The sequence below is a fragment of the Anolis sagrei genome, chromosome 6 (genome assembly GCF_037176765.1).
Source record: "Anolis sagrei isolate rAnoSag1 chromosome 6, rAnoSag1.mat, whole genome shotgun sequence".
NCBI lineage: Eukaryota > Metazoa > Chordata > Lepidosauria > Squamata > Dactyloidae > Anolis > Anolis sagrei.
Window position 1 is genome coordinate 112,271,506 of NC_090026.1, and position 16,420 is coordinate 112,287,925.

The following is a 16,420-nucleotide window of genomic DNA, read 5'->3' on the forward strand; positions in this document are numbered from 1 at the left end:
AAAACAGTATTTCTCAACCTGGGGGTCAGGACCCCTGGGGGGGGTCATGAGGGGGTTTCAAAAGGGTCATCAAAGACCACCAGAAAACATATATTTCTGATGGTCTTAGGAACCCCTTTGGCAAAGAAGGCTGAAGATCTCTCCACCTGTCCTTCTCTTCCTTTTTGGAAACAGACAGCGAATCCTCCTACCAAAAGCCCTCCTCCACTGTGATTGGCTGGCCTCTCGGCCAAGGAGAAGGATGTTTCTGAGACTCCAAGTGGGGAGAGGAGAGAAGGCATGCTTGGCGCATAGCAGCGTGGTGTGCATGTGCGGGCGAGGGAGAGCGTGAGAGGTGGGAGGGAGGTTCACATCAGCAAGTCCCTTCAAGGCATGGGGACTCTATGTGGGAAGTTTAGCCCAATTCTATCTTCGGTGGGGTTCAGAATTCTTTTTGATTGTAGGTGAACTATAAATCCCAGCAACTACAACTCCCAATTTTCAAGGTCTATTTTTCCCAAACTCCACCAGTGTTCGCATTTGGGCATATTGAGTATTTGTGTCAAGTTTAGTCCAGATCCATCATTGTTTGAGTCCACGGTGCTCTCTAGATGTTGGTGAACTACAACTCCAAAACTCAAGGTCAATGCCCACCAAACCCATTTTCTGTTGGTCATGGGAGTTCTGTGTGCCAAGTTTGATTCAGTTCAATCCAATCAATAGTGGAGTTCAGAATGCTCTTTGATTGTAGGTCAACTATAAATCCCAACAACTACAACTCCCAAATGACAAAATCAACCCCGCCCCCCCACCCCACCAGTATTCAAATTTGGGTGTATCGGATATTTGTGCCAAATTTGGTCCAGTGAATGAAAATACATCCTGCATATCAAATAGTTACATTATGACCCACAACAGTAGCAAAAATACAGTTATGAAGTAGCAACAAAAATAATTTTATGGTTGGGAGTCACCACCACATGACAAACTGTATTAAGGTTAAAAAACACTGCTATAAAAGCACAGCCAGACCCCAAAGAAAAGGGAATTAAATGAGCAATGGAGGTGATGGAGGTGACTCTGAAAATACTGGGAATATATCCCAGAGCAAAGGATCTGGATAATCCTTATGGAAAATTATAAAACTGCATAAGCTCTGGCCCAGGTTTTGTTTTTCAGGTCATGATCTCGTATTCAGTAAAGGTCTCCAAGGCAGAACTTGGATATGAAAGCACTGTGCCAGATAAGTTGGCACAAGGGGAATGCAGCTGAAAACATTTGCTTTAGGCATCTGGACATTTCATTCAGCAGCAATGCTGACAGTGCATTAAAACGCTGAATTGAAGAGATCAATGATATTCAAAAACTAGTCCTATAGATACATATCAGGGGAAGTGTGTCATTTTCTTTCAAAATGTGTAGCACTTTCTACCAAACTTAAGAGATTTAAATGAGAATGGATTTTAGGCTTGCTTTTTTCTTTGAACACTCTTTAATTTCAGCTCCACAGTCTGCAAAGCAAAGCAAAGCTAGAGGACAAATGGCTCTTTCAACGGGCTGTTTTCCCAGACTATTTTTTCCCTGAACATCTGCTGTCATTATCTGGCACTTATGTGTAAAACTTCTTGGAATTTCACGATTAATGTTTAATCCCCATGAGAAACTGTGGGGATCAAATGGTGTTTATTAAGAGAAATGATACTCTTTCTGTCATAGGAACACCTCCTTCCAATGGTTGTGTTTTGGTGCATTGGGAAAACAGTCAGTGGGTGTAGCTGAATTACATTATGCTAGTCCTTTACTGTTTTGGAACAGAACAGGACACACACCCTTGTGATATTCCTAATTGCAATAGCATTCACCATTAGCCCATGTCAGCTACAGGGAAAGGGTACAATCAAACTAGGGGTTATGATGAAATATACCGTAATTGTCTGGAAGTCTCCCAGTAAGTTTAAAATGTGCTTTTCCTGGGGCTGCTACAAAACTGTCAGGAAGTTATAAGAGAGTGGATGCTCTCTAGAAAATTTAAGAAGGTGGGAAGAATAAAGATTTATATACTTACTTACTTACTTACTTACTTAGGTGATCCTTCGTTGTCTGAGAATGATGGTCCTCCAAGTGTAGTGTCTTGGTTGTGGGTCCATAAGTATTCTTGCAAAATATTGTTGTTTATTCGTTTAGTCATTTCCGACTCTTTGTGACTTCATGGACCAGCCCACGCCAGCGCTCCCTGTTGGCCGTGGCCACTCCCAGCTCCTTCAAAGTCAAGCCAGTCACTACAAGGATGACATCCACCCACTTTGCCCTTGGTCGGCCCCTCTTCCTTTTTTCCTTCCATTTTTCCCAGCATCATTCTCTTCTCCAAGCTTTCCTGCCTTCTCATTATGTGGTCAAAGTAATTCAACTTTGTCTCTAATATCCTTCCCTCCAGTGAGTAGCAGGGCTTTCTTTCCTGGAGTATGGACTGGTTTGATCTTGTAGTCCAAAGCACTCTCAGAATTTTCCTCCAACACCACAGTTCAAAAGCATCTATCTTCCTTCACTCAGTCTTCCTTATGGTCCAGCTCTCACATCCATAGGTTACTATTAGGAATACCATTGCTTTAACTATGCAGATCTTCATTGCTAGTGTGATGTTTCTACTCTTAACTATTTTATCAAGATTGAAAAGTTTATTCTGTGTTAAAGGAGTTTCTGAGGGGCTGCACTTCCCCAATATTCTGGTTTTGGCCATTCCACATGACTTCTTGTGCCCTTGGAGGATGCAAATAACCACTTCTATACCCATCTCCAACATGACAGATCCTTAAGAGTTTTCTTCTGAAACCAGAAGAAACCAGATTGTCACTTCTGGATTTTGGGGGATGAAATGCTTTTAACATAAAAAAAAGATCAGGCCTTGAGCTCAAAAATATAACCAAGCCATCTCCCTGGCCCAGTTACTGTTGTAGGACAATCCCTTGCTCTAGTCACCATGCTATCTATAAACACATCCTTTCAGGCATAGGGACTATATATAGAAGTGAGTCCCTAAGATACCTATGAACCTTGGCTTAGAACTAATTCCAAGGCTCTTTGATGATTTAAGCGAGGAACATACAGGGATTTGCCAACACTGGAGTAGCATCTGTCAGGTGTGGGAGATGGGTTTTGTGATATACACTGAGGAGAATAAAGGCACGGGGATTTGAGAGGCAGGTTTTGTGATCTATGCAGGCCAGCAGAAATGCAAATTACATTTTGGATCAATCTCAAGTCATGTTGAGATTGATACATAGTCTTGAAAATGGCATTCTTTTCTATATGACCAAATAGTAAAAAATGCTATGATATACACAGTTCACATAACAAAATGGCACATGCTAGCAAATGATATATGAAATTGTTGTATTTAAGAGACAAGGTTTAAGAGAGACAATAACAAATCCAGTGGAGAAGCAGATCAGCCTTCTATAAACACGTGACCAAAGAAAATTGGCTAACAAATGTACCCAATTGCATCATGGTCCTTGTAGTAACATCTGTGCTCATTTTGGAGTATGGTGCTCACTTGAGTTCAGACCGAAGTTCAAAGCCCACCATGATAAAATATGTCTGGGAAAGCAGACCATTTAAACTACACAATCAAACAAAAACTATTGACAGAGTTCAATCTCTTCAGTCCTATTCTGGGTAATATGCATTCTGGAAAGCAATGCCAGAAGGTTTCTCCAAGCCCATGAGGAGGATGGGGTGGTAGAAAAATAATGAGGCTCATATGCATGCCTTTAAGGGGGATTCATATATTCATACTAGCAATGAAAATCCCTGGAAATGGCTGATTGGAAAGATCTCTCATTATTTTGAGAAGAAAAAACACCCAGGGCTCATTAGATAACTTTCTTGTGATCTTGAGGACAGAAGGCATGGCAATGAGATAAGTGCTTGAGGAGTTAAGTCAGAGGCAAAAAAACAAAACTCTGACACATACAACTCCAAAACACCAGAGAACTAAAATATGACTGTTGCTATAGCTTCTTACAAAATCTACTAGGAATAGAGCATCCATTACATCAGAAAGAATAAATAATATGTTTGCACGTTAATAAGGAGCACGTTAAAAGGGAATTAAAATGTAATGTGTTTCTCACTATGTTGACACATCTGGTTTCCTGGGGTTTGCTCATGTTTTGAAGATCAAAGCTGCCCTATAACCAAGAATGATCAGGGAATGCTAGCGTTTATATCCGCGTTTTTCAACCTGGGGGTCACAAGACGGTGTCAGAGGGGTCACCAAAGACCATCAGAAACACATTTTCTGTTGGACATGGGGGTTGTTTGGAAAGTTTGGTCCAATTCTTTTATTGGTGGGTTTCAGAATGTTCTTTAATTGTAGGTGAACTATAAATCCCAACAAATACAACTCCCAAATGTCAAGGTCTATTTCCCACCAAACTCCAACCGTGCTGACATTTGGGCATTTTGAATATTTGTGCCAAGTTTGGTCCAGATCCATCATTGTTTAAGTCCACAGTGCTCTCTGGGTGTAGGTGAACTACAACTCCAAAACTCAAGATCAGTGCCCACCAAACCTTTCCAGAATTTTCTGTTGGCTATGGGAGTTCTGTGTGCCAAGTTCAATTCCATCGTTGGTGCAGTTCAGAATACTTTTGATTGTAGGTTAACTATAAATCCCAGCAACAACAATTCCCAAATGACAAAATCAATCTTCCCCAACGACACCAGTATTCAAATTTGGGTGTATTGGGTATTCTGCCAAATTTGTTCCAGTGAATGAAAATACATTCTACATATCAGATATTTATATTACGATTCATAACAGTAGCAAAATTACAGTTATGAAGTAGCAACGAAAAAAATATGGTTGGGGGTGGCCGCAACATGAGAAACTGTATTAAGGGGTCATGGCATTGGGAAGATTGAGGACCAATGATTTATATGATTCAGGTCTATATGAAAATCCTGCTATGGCTGCTAAGTGGAAAGGAGATCAATATGCCGCCTCTTTCCAGGAGCATCACAGTACAAGTAGCTTGTGGCTATATGTGTGAGTACCAGCAGCGCCCTGGAACATTTCCTTCAGTTACACCCATAATAATCCGGCCTTGCTCTTGAGTTTGAGGAGGTGGTTGATTACATTTCACTTCTCATTCCATGTTCTCCATACAAGAAAAACAAGGAAACGAAAAACAACAAAGCTAGCTGCACACCCAGGATCCAGTGGGAGGGAGACAAAGCAAATGTTTCTAACTCATGCAGAAAAAAGCCTAGGGAAATGCAGAAAGGATCACAAAGTAGTCACTCTTGGCCATTTCTTACAATGAGAAAGACACCAGGGTGATCTCGGTGGTGGCCTTTGGGTAGATTTACTCCTGATATCATCTGGGAAATGTCCCAGAGGGCAACCTCACCTTTGTATCAAATTTAGATCTCCAATCTCATGTTCTCCAGAAGTTTACAACTACAGCTCCCACCAGGGGTGGTGGGAACATTATTCAAACTGAATAGGGATGATGAAAGTTGGGGCCCTACAACATCTGGAGGACATCATGCTAGAAAAATCTTCAAGAGCATACAGAATTTCAGGGAAAAGAGAGAGATGTAGATGGACAACAAGGTGAATAAATGTTAGGGACTCCTGTCAAAACAGCACGAGAAATTGGAAGAACCACTTCCCTTCCATTTTGTATGCAAAAGTAGCCCAATGGACAGCTTTGGCAATGGGTGGTGTTTTCCATCACGTCTAAAGGGATGTCAGACTTTCAGGCTGATGGAATTTACTTTGTGTTTCGGGAGAACCCCAAGAACGAACGACTACAATCTAGTACAAAAGGTGCACATTTTGAGTAAAATGAGCCTATGGGCACCAGAGCTGAACGGAGCTCACAGATTTTTCACAGAACATCCCACTTCCTCTCACTTTTATAATGTCAGGAGAGGGGTCAAAGAAGAGATCTTGTTACCACTGTTGAGTGACTAGGAATATGCTTCTCTGATACAGTTCCTCATGTTGTGGTGACTCCCAACCATAAAAAAAATTTCGTTGCTACTTCATAACTGCATTTTTGACGGTTATGCATTGTAATGTAAATATCTGATATGCAGGATGTATTTTCATTCACTGGAACAAATTTGGCACAAATACCCAATACGTCCAAATTTGAATACTGGTGCAGTTGGGGAAGATTGATTTTGTCATTTGTGAGCTGTAGTTGATGGGATTTATAGTTAACCTACAATCTAAGAGCATTCTGAACTCCACCAATGATGGAATTGAACTAAGCTAGGCACACAGAACTCCCATGACCAACAGAAAATACTGGAAGGGTTTGGTGGGCATTGACCTTGAGTTTTGGAGTTGTAGTTCACCTACATCCAGAGAGCACTGTGGACTCAAACAGTGATGGATCTGGACCAAACTTGGCATGGATACTCAATATGCCCAAATGTGAACACTAGTGGAGTTTAGGGAAAATAGACCTTGACATTTAGGAGTTGTAGTTGTTGGGATTTATAGTTCACATACAATCAAAGAGCTTTCTGAACCCCACCAACGATAGAATTGAGCCAAACTTCCCACACAGAACCCCCATAACCAGCAGAAAATACTATGTTTACTGATGGTATTTGGTGACCCCACTGACACCACCTTGTGACCCCCCCCCCCCAGGGGTCCCCAGGTTTAAAAACACTGATTTAAAACATTTAAACCATCATCACCACTGTTAAGCCATGCTATTCATAATCCTAATCCAGGCTGTTCCAATAGTCCTTGCAGAAAATTTTGTATCTGTGTATTGCATAGGTTCTCCAAAGGCTTGATCAAAGAGCCACGTTTTCACTCTTTTACAGAAGGTCAGGGGGGAGGGGGCTGATCTAATATCCTTGGGGATGGAATTCCACAGTTGTGAGGCCACCACTGAAAAGGCCTATCGCTTCTCCCTGCCAGTTGCACCTGCAAAGAAGATGGGACTGAAAGCAGGGCCTCCCCAGATGATCTTAAACTTCGAGATGGTTCATAGCGGGAGATACGTTCGGAGAGGTAAGCTGCGCCAAAACCATTTAGGGCTTTATAGGCTTTGAATTGCGCATGGAGGATTTCAGGAGTAGTTCCACTTCCCATCTACATCACAAACATTTCAATGCAAACCAGTTATAATCCTCTGAAAATTAGGCTGCCAATGAAATTATTGACTGACATTTGCTATATGCAATCTAGCAATGCTCTCTAGGTTGACTATTGCTTGCAGGTATTTCCAGATGGCAAGATATGTGGAGTTTTTAAACAAAGTATATTTTTACTGAGGTAGCTCAGTTATTGTTTCTAACATATTGGAATTACAACGATTGCCTCATAATATTAATATATAGTAATACATTAATATAATACTATTACTATATTGCATTACTATATATGACATTCATATATAGTAATACAAAATAATGTATTGTCTTAGTGTTCTGTTTTAAATAATCCTTTAATCTGTCAATCAGCTAAAGACCTCATCACAGAAGTCCACATCAGGTTCATTCTTCATATAATGGACAGGAAGTTGCATGTATTGACAGACTATACTAAATGCTGTCTTAAATTGTTAGAGGAAATAAACATCCACAGATCAATTTATCTCTACCAGGCAGAACACTTCTTCAACAAGCTAAGGAATTTCTCTGCCTCAAACCAAATTTGAATTTATTAATCCTAAACAGAGTAAGTCTGAATCAACAGGAAAATGTTAATTTAACGGTTATGCTAGCCGATAGGCTGTTAGGAATTGTGGGAGTTGGAGTCCAAAACACCTGGAGGGCTCAAGTTAGCTCATGCCTGGGCTAGTCTCATTGACTGTACAGCTATACTCTAGACAGCAAAATGCATTGCCTAGGAAAAGGCATGAGTATTATCTAGAGTGGCGTTTCTCAACCTGGGGGTCGGGACCTCTGGTGGGGCCGCGATGGAGTGTCAAAGGGTTCACCAAAGACAGTTATGAAATAGCAACTAAAATAATCTTATGGTTGGGGGTCACCACAACATGAGGAACTGTATTAAGGGGTTGCAGCATTAAGTAGGTTGGAAAACACTGATTTAGTATTTCCAATAAAGTATTATCTCAGTATGCCCCCAGAAAACCCTTTGGGTACTTTCTTTCTATATAAGATCATTCACTTTCTGTTAGATTTCAGACATGTAAAGACATTGAAGGAAGATCACAAGTGAGATAGAGATTTTGGAAAGTGATTTTGTTGTTGTTTATTTATTCAGTTGCTTCTGACTTTTTGTGACCTCATGGACCAGCCCACGCCAGAGCTCCCTGTTGGCCGTCACCACCCCCAGCTCCTTCAAGGTCAAGCCAGTCATTTCAAGGATGCCATCCATCCATCTTGCCCTTGGTCCACCCCTCTTCCTTTTTCCTTCCACTTTCCCCAGCATCATTGTCTTCTCTAAGATTTCCTGTCTTCTCAGTATGTGGCCAAAGTACTTCATCTTGGCCTCTAATATCCTTCCCTCCAGTGAGCAATTGGGCTTTATTTCCTGAAGTATGAACTGGTTTGATCTTCTTGCGCTCCAAGGCACTCTCAGAACTTTCCTCTAACCCCACAGTTCAAAAGCATCTTATCTTCCTTTGCTTAGCCTACCCTATGGTCCAGCTCTCACATCCATAGGTGAGTATGGGGAATACCATTGCTTTAACTGTGTAGATCTTCATTGCCAGTGTGATGTCCCTACTCTTCACTATTTTATCAAGATTGGTCATTGCTCTCCTCCCAAGGAGTAAATGTCTTCTGATTTCCTGGATGCAGTCTGCAAATTGAAAAACCACGAGGCAGTCATTTTGCTTGACTTTCCCAAACATTTTTTTTATTAAATATTGCAACAGAAATGCTGTTCATTCACTTCTCTATTCTTTTCCTCTTGCCTCTAGATCAGTGTTTCTCAACCTTCCTATTGCCGCGACCTCTTAATACAGTTCCTCATGTGGTGGTGACCCCCAACCATAAAATCATTTTCATTGCTATTTCACAATTGTAATTTTGCTACTGTTCTGAATCATAATGTAAATATCTGATACGCAGGATGTATTTTAATTCACAGGGATGAAATTTGGCACAAATACATAATACACCCAAATTTGAATACTGGTGGGGTTGCAGGGGGGTTGGGTTGATTTTGTCATTTGGGGGTTGTAGTTGCTGGGATTTATAGTTAACCTAAATCAAAGAGCATTCTGAACTCCACCAACGATGGAACTGAACCAAGCTTGGCACACAGAACTCCCATGACCAACAGAAAATACTGGAAGGGTTTGGTGGGCTTTGTTGGGTGAGTTGTAGTTCACCTACATCCAGAGAGCACTGTGGACTCAAACAATGATAGATCTGGACCAAACTTGGCAAGAATAATCAAATGCGAACACTGGTGGAGTTTAGGGAAAATAGACCTTGACATTTGGGAGTTGTAGTTGGTGGGATTTATAGTTCACCTACAATCAAAGAGCATTCTGAACCCCACCAACGATAGAATTGGGCCAAGCTTCCTACACAGAGCCCCCATGACCAACAGAAAATACTGTGCTTTCTGATGGTCTTTGGCAACCCCTCTGGCACCCTGTTGTGACCTTTCCCAGGGGTCCCGACCCCCAAGTTGAGAAACACTGACCTAAATGGAAGATGTTAAGGGAGCTTACACATAAAATATCAAAGCTTGCTGAAACAAGAAATAAATAAAAAGAGAACATTAGCAACAAATACAGGGCTTGGTAACACAAAACATGATACGAGCAGAAAGTACAAAAAGAACAAACATGGTGCAACCAATTTACATAACTCGAGATGCAATCCAACTGTTAGTCCCCGCTGAAAGAAACACATTAAATGAGTGAAATTTACATAAATGTCAACTTCTCAAATCCCCATCAGTTTAGTGGATCTAATGTAGGTTGGAGTAACAATTAGATTTAGGACACATTCCTTATATGAGATTGTAGCTCTTGGGGAAAATATTCCAAAGAGATATTCCACCAGACTACAAATTTCTACCATTGTAGTAACTTAAAACTGACTTGAGCATTTGTGACGGGTTCAAAACCAGTCCTTCAGCCCAACCTGTTTGAGGTCTCTGTATTACGTCGCTGGGGATCAGGAGAGTATTCATTCCTATGAATCACAGCCAGGCTATTCTTCCTGATTCCAACACCACATGCTTCTCTTTGACTCTGCCAATTCGTGAAAATTATTGCATCAGTTAATTGCAAGTAAAATTACTTCCTTTTGCCTTTGTTCCTGTTAAAGCTACTGAGCAGTTGTGTCACAAGCAAGAAGGCATTACACAGCAAGATCTACAAAGATGCCTGCCTTGAGGTATACATATCCTGTTATTATGAAAACAGTGCTGAACTATACCAATGTTCTTGCTTCTTTGGGAACCACATTGGTTGCTTAGAGATGATACCTTAAAAATATCCTAATTGGAGGCCCTTGGGCATGTCACACCCAAGGACGGCACAAAGGAAGGCAACAAAACCTTTCCCTGGAATAAACTTTGCCAAGAAAAGTCAGATAGGTTTGCCTTAGTGTCACCATGGGGACATGAGAGAAGCCTCCCTGCAGGATTCCAACACATCTGGGCATCTCCTGGGAAACATCTTTGTAGACAGCTGATTCTCTCACACCAGAAGCGACTTGCAGAATCCCACTGGAGCATTGGAGCACACCCAAATACCTGCTGGGAGTTACCCTGGACCGTGCTCTGACCTACAAGAAGCACTGCTTGAATATCAAGCAAAAAGTGGGTGCTAGAAACACTATCATACAAAAACTGACAGGCACAACCTGGGGATCACAACCAGACACAGGGAAGACATCTGTCCTTGCACTTTGCTACTCTGCTGCTGAGTATGCATGCCCATTGTGAAACACATCTCGCCATGCTAAAACAGTGGATGTGGCTATTAATGAGACATGCTGCATTATCACAGGTTGTCTATGCCCTGCACCACTGGGGAAATTATACTGCTTAGCCGGTATTGTACCACCTGACATCCGCCGGGAAGTAGCAGTCAATAATGAAAGGACCAAGGCAATGACATCTCTGGCCCATCCTCTTTTCGGATATCAACCAACACGCCAATGCCTTAAATCAAGAAATAGTTTTCTAAGATCTACAGAGATACTCACAAGAAGATCTCAGCAAGTGAGAGTCCAAAAGTGGCAGGCTAAAACCCAGAACTTCAAGCCATGGCCGATACCAAATGAGAGACTCCCTCTCCTGGGCACACAGAAGACTGGGCGACTTGTAAGACTCTGAACAGACTGTGCTCTGGCACCACAAGATGCAGAGCCAACCTTAAGAAATGGGGCCACATAGTGGAGTCCATGACATGCGAGTGTGGAGATCACAGATCACCTATTACAATGCAACCTGAGCCCTGCCACATGCACAATGGAGGACCTCCTTATAGTCACACCAGAGGCACTCCAAGTGGTCAGCTACTGGTCAAAGGATATTGAATATAATGCCAAGTTTTTAAAATACATTACAGCTGGTTCGCTTCTGATATCATAAATAAATAAAGTTTCATCATAAGCTGGAAACAACTTGGAAGCACACTGCCACCACAATTCAATACTTCTTGGTGTCGGCATCAACACAAAGGACACATCTTGAATCAAATGTGATTGCTTGCTGTTGAGTCAGTGGAATTTTTTGAACTAGTCTTGCAGTGGGTAGGATGCTATGACTGTTGAATCTTTTCTTTGGAAACGCCATTGTAATCCACTGTGTTGTACAACAGACTTTTGGCACATTAGCCCTCCTACTCGCTTCCCTTGTGTGTTGTTTGCATCAGCTTCTAGTTTTGGAAGTAAACCCACATGTCCTAACTTTTACATATTAACTAGCATAGGAAGAGAAAGTCTTAAGTGTTAGGTAGTGATAATACTATAACAGCAACAACTTTATTTTTGTACCCCGCCTCCAACAACAACAACAACAATAACTTTATTTTTGTACCCTGCCTCCATCTCCCCGAAGGGACTCAGGGCAGCTTACATGGGGACAAGCCCGATTAACAAGGTTAAAATATAGCACATGAAAATATCTAACTAACAAGATAATAACAGAAACAGAAGACCTCACAACTTCTGAGGATGCCTGCCACAGATGATGATGAAATGTCAGGAGAGAATGCTTCTAAAACAGGGCCATACAGCCCGAAAAACCTACAACAAGCCAGTGATTCTAGCCATGAAAGCCTTCAATACTACATAGAAACAGAAAAAATACAACATTATAACAAAATATAAACAGAAAACATCAAACCAATAACCAATTATCTCTACGATCATAATCCGTTTTTGGGCACAAGTAGGCAGACTGATGCACAAACAATTGTGAGGATAGGGCTGATGGGTATAGTGCCTAGGTCCTATGGCAGCAATAGAGATAGAGCCTTATAACTATGGGTATGGAACAATATTATGGGTACAGAACAATATGGGTACAGAACCAAGATTATGGCAAGAAGAATGATTGACAACTGGAAAATAGAGGGAGAAAATGTGGAGGCCGTGACAGACTTTGTATTTCTAGGTGCAAAGATTACTGCAGATACAGACTGTAGCCAGGAAATCAGAAGACGCTTACTTCTTGGGAGGAGAGCAATGTCCAGTCTCGATAAAATAATAAAGAGTAGAGACATCACACTTGCAACAAAGATCCACCTAGTCAAAGCCATGGTATTCCCTATAGTAACCTACGGATGTGAGAGCTGGACCTTAGGGAAGGCTGAGCAAAGGAAGATCGATGCTTTTGAGCTGTGGTGTTGGAGGAAAGTGCTGAGAGTGCCTTGGACTAAGAGAAGATCCAACCAGTCCATCCTCCAGGAAATGAAGCCCGGCTGCTCACTGGAGGGAAGGATACTAGAGACAAAGTTGAAGTATTTTGGCCACATCATGAGGAGACAGCAAAGCCTAGAGAAGACAATTATGCTGGGGAAAGTGGAAGGTAAAAGGAAGAGGGGCTGACCAAGGGCAAGATGGATGGATGGCATCCTTCAAGTGACTGGACTGACCTTGAAGGAGCTGGGGGTGGTGACGGCCGACAGGGAGCTCTGGCGTGGGCTGGTCCATGAGGTCATGAAGAGTCGGAGACGACTGAACGAATGAACAACAAACAGAACAATAGTAAAGTGTGAGGACAAGATTTTGGGTCCTCGTGGGGCCAAGGTAATCAATTCAAGCTAATCATACTAATCAAACTAAGTCAGTATGTTGCAGCTGATAAGTGTTCAGCTTGGATACAGGAAACATAACTTCACATTTAAGCACAAGCTTCCTTAAATAGAATGCTCCCTAGTTTAGATGTCTTGAAAGCAACATCTATTTTGGAAGCGGATATGTACTCCACCTACACAGTAGTTCAATGACACATAGGTGACTGTAAATCACACGCGTCTTGTAATGTGTGCTGTGGTCGCCAAAGGAAAAACAGATCTTAACATGTAAGAAAGGCAATTGCTTTTCCAGCTCTTGATATGACTAATAACCTTGCCCCAAGGAAATGAAAGCAATCAAGCCCATGTGATAGAGAAGCACCTCAATCGTGCAAACTCACACAAGCAAGTTGACAGTAGTCCTCTAATTCTATAGGAGCTGTGGTGGAGGAATGGGTTAAACACTTGTGGCAGCTGAACTGCTGACCTGAAGGTCGGTAGTTCAAATCTGCATGCCGGGGTGAGCTCCCATCTGTCAGCCCCAGCTTCCATGCAGGGACATGAGAGAAGCCTCCCACAGGATGGTAACACATCCAGGTGTCCTCTGGGCAACGTCCTTGCAGACAGCTGATTCTCTCACGCCAGAAGCAACTTGCAGTATATTCTCAATTCACCTCTGACTTGATTTTTTTTTAAAAAAAACCTAATTCTATTGGACTACAATGCCCACCATCCCCAGACAACATGGAAGCTCCCAATCAACACTTTTCTAAAGCTACTAGGTTGTGTAAAGCTAACTTACATTATAAAGCATAACGTGACACCAATAAGTGTGGCATCACAACTACATTCCCCTTTGCTATTTCCTACCAGATTTGCAGGGAAAACATCCTCTTACAAATGGTTCTTTCCATGTTGGATGAAGAGGTGAAGGAAAAAGAGCGCCAGAATATGTTTTCGTGCACATCCACGTGGATATGTGGATATCCTTGGAGGCACATAATATGTGGTTCTTAAGACTCATAGCACTGCTATTTGGCCATGTTTGGTGTTTAAAAATATAGGATTGTGGCATGACTCAGAAGAAAGAGGTGGTTCGAGAGACCTTCCTAACTTAGATATTATTTGGTGGGAAACACAGGGTATCTACAATTCCCTAAATTCTATACTTAAGGTTTCCATGTTGTTTCCGTCTCTACTCTAGTGACTTTCCCATTGGCACATAGACCCCTTTATCCAGGCACCTAGTATTCAGTCTGCAAGAACTGTGCCATTTTCAGATTTAAAGGTGGCTATTTCGTTCATTTCACACAGACACACCGGCATAGACCACTGAGCTGCATGTTATTCCTGGTAGTCCAAAGTATAGTTGTAGTCATTTAAAACAAAAGATTGTTATTACAAGAACAATAATTAAAACAGATGCTCCATGGACCTGCTCATTCAGAGCTGCAATAAAATTTTCTAGCCCATCTCTGGGATGATTGTCGCCTGCAATACATCCTAATTCAGAATTTAACCATCCCTGCCTGACTTAAATCACTGAACCTCTACTCCTCCTTGTGGCCATGTTGTATTCTTTTTCTTTTACAACGCTTGGAGTAGTTGGATTGCTGTGGGTTTTCTGGACTGTATGGCCAGGGTGGGAAAAAGAACTTTTGTCTGTTTGAGACAGGTGTGAATGTTGCAATTGGCGACTTTGATTAGAATTTAATAGCCTTGCAGCTTCGAGGTCTGGCTACTTACTGCCTGGGAGAAGTCTTTGTTGGGAGGTGATTAGCTAGCCATGATTGTTTCTTGTCTGTTTCCCCCTACCAGTATTAGAAAACCCTATAATCAGAACAGTAAATAAAGATCAAGAGTAAAAAAAAATGAAATTCCAGACAAGAATGCCCGTTTTTGATTAAAAAATATTTACTTGCTTGTACTCCCTCTATTTTACCAATTTTATATTTATTTATGATAAAAAATAAAATTATTTTACTGTAGCAAATGAATTAATGTACATAGCAATCTTATATATCCGCTTTTCATTGAATGCAGTGAGGCTTACTTCTGGCCAGACTGGATTGTTAAATTTCAATGCATCCCTGTAGGATTTAAGAGTAGTCTGTAAAGTAGTTGAAATACAATAGTGGGCCAAAGTCCTTTTCAAAAACAGTAGCAATGAAAGATGATGCTGAGCATCTACCACTATTAGCATTTTAACTTTTTTTCCTGTCAGGGGTGACTTGAGAAACTGCAAGTCGCTTTTGGTGTGAGAAAATTGGCTATCTGCAAGGACGTTGCCCAGGGGACACCCAGATGTTTTGATGTTTTACCGTCCTTGTGGGAGGCTTCTCTCATGTCACCGCATGGGGAGGTGGAGCTGACACTCTTCCCAGATTCGAACCTCCGACCTGTTGGTCTTCAGTCCTAGCATTTAAACTTGGAGACACGTAAAAATAAAAATAAACCACAGTTGATCTTGCAAATTCATATATGTTCCATTGGATACCAATTAGCATTGCACATGCTGGTTGGGATGGATCAGTAATCATGGAATCGTTAATCCTTAATGGTGTGAATTTTTGCAGATTCCAAAAACCATTGCTAAACAGATGCTGTTCTGCAAAAGTCTCTGTAGAAACCATATATTCTTTATGTCATCTGGTGATAAAAGCAAAAAATCATGTTTACAAGCCTTAAGGTGCTGTTTAAAACAGAAAAGAAATGAATGTTATATTTCCTTTTCTGCCTCTCCTCCCAAGTGGGCATGATTTGGTTTTGATCTTTATTCCTTGCAACTCTTTCCGAGCTCTTCTTGTCCCCTGGAGGAACAATGTGTGCCTTGTTTCCATTCAGCGACCTGACGCAAAGATTAACACGCTTGAATGACTGTTTCACTGGCACACAATTGTGCTCATTCCCCTCAACGGGCGATGCTCCCCGGGAAGACAGAGAAGGCAACAGGACTGGCCTTCAGCTGCCATGATAAACAGCCATCGCTTTGGATATTACTCCCCATATAGACACACACCCCATCCACAAAAGATCTGAAACTGAAATGTAGAACAGACATTGCTTTTAGAAATATAGTGGACATTGGAGAAATAGGTTGAACTTCCCATGCACAGTGATGTCCTTACACAAATTTATACAGGATCATATAAAACCCATTACCATTTGTATGTAATACCATCCATCCATCTTGACCTTGGACGGCCCCTCTTCTTTTTTCCTTCCATTTC

At 41.5% G+C, this 16,420-nt stretch overlaps 1 long non-coding RNA gene across 1 annotated transcript in view; it reads left to right on the forward strand.

Moving 5' to 3' along the window:
- The window catches only part of LOC132778947 (uncharacterized), a 58,156-nt gene that overhangs the window by 36,927 nt on the left and 4,809 nt on the right, over positions 1-16,420 (forward strand). Inside the window, exon 2 of the long non-coding RNA XR_009631782.2 lies at positions 6,932-7,024. This is a non-coding gene — a long non-coding RNA (uncharacterized lncRNA). The remainder of the gene's footprint in view (positions 1-6,931; positions 7,025-16,420) is intronic.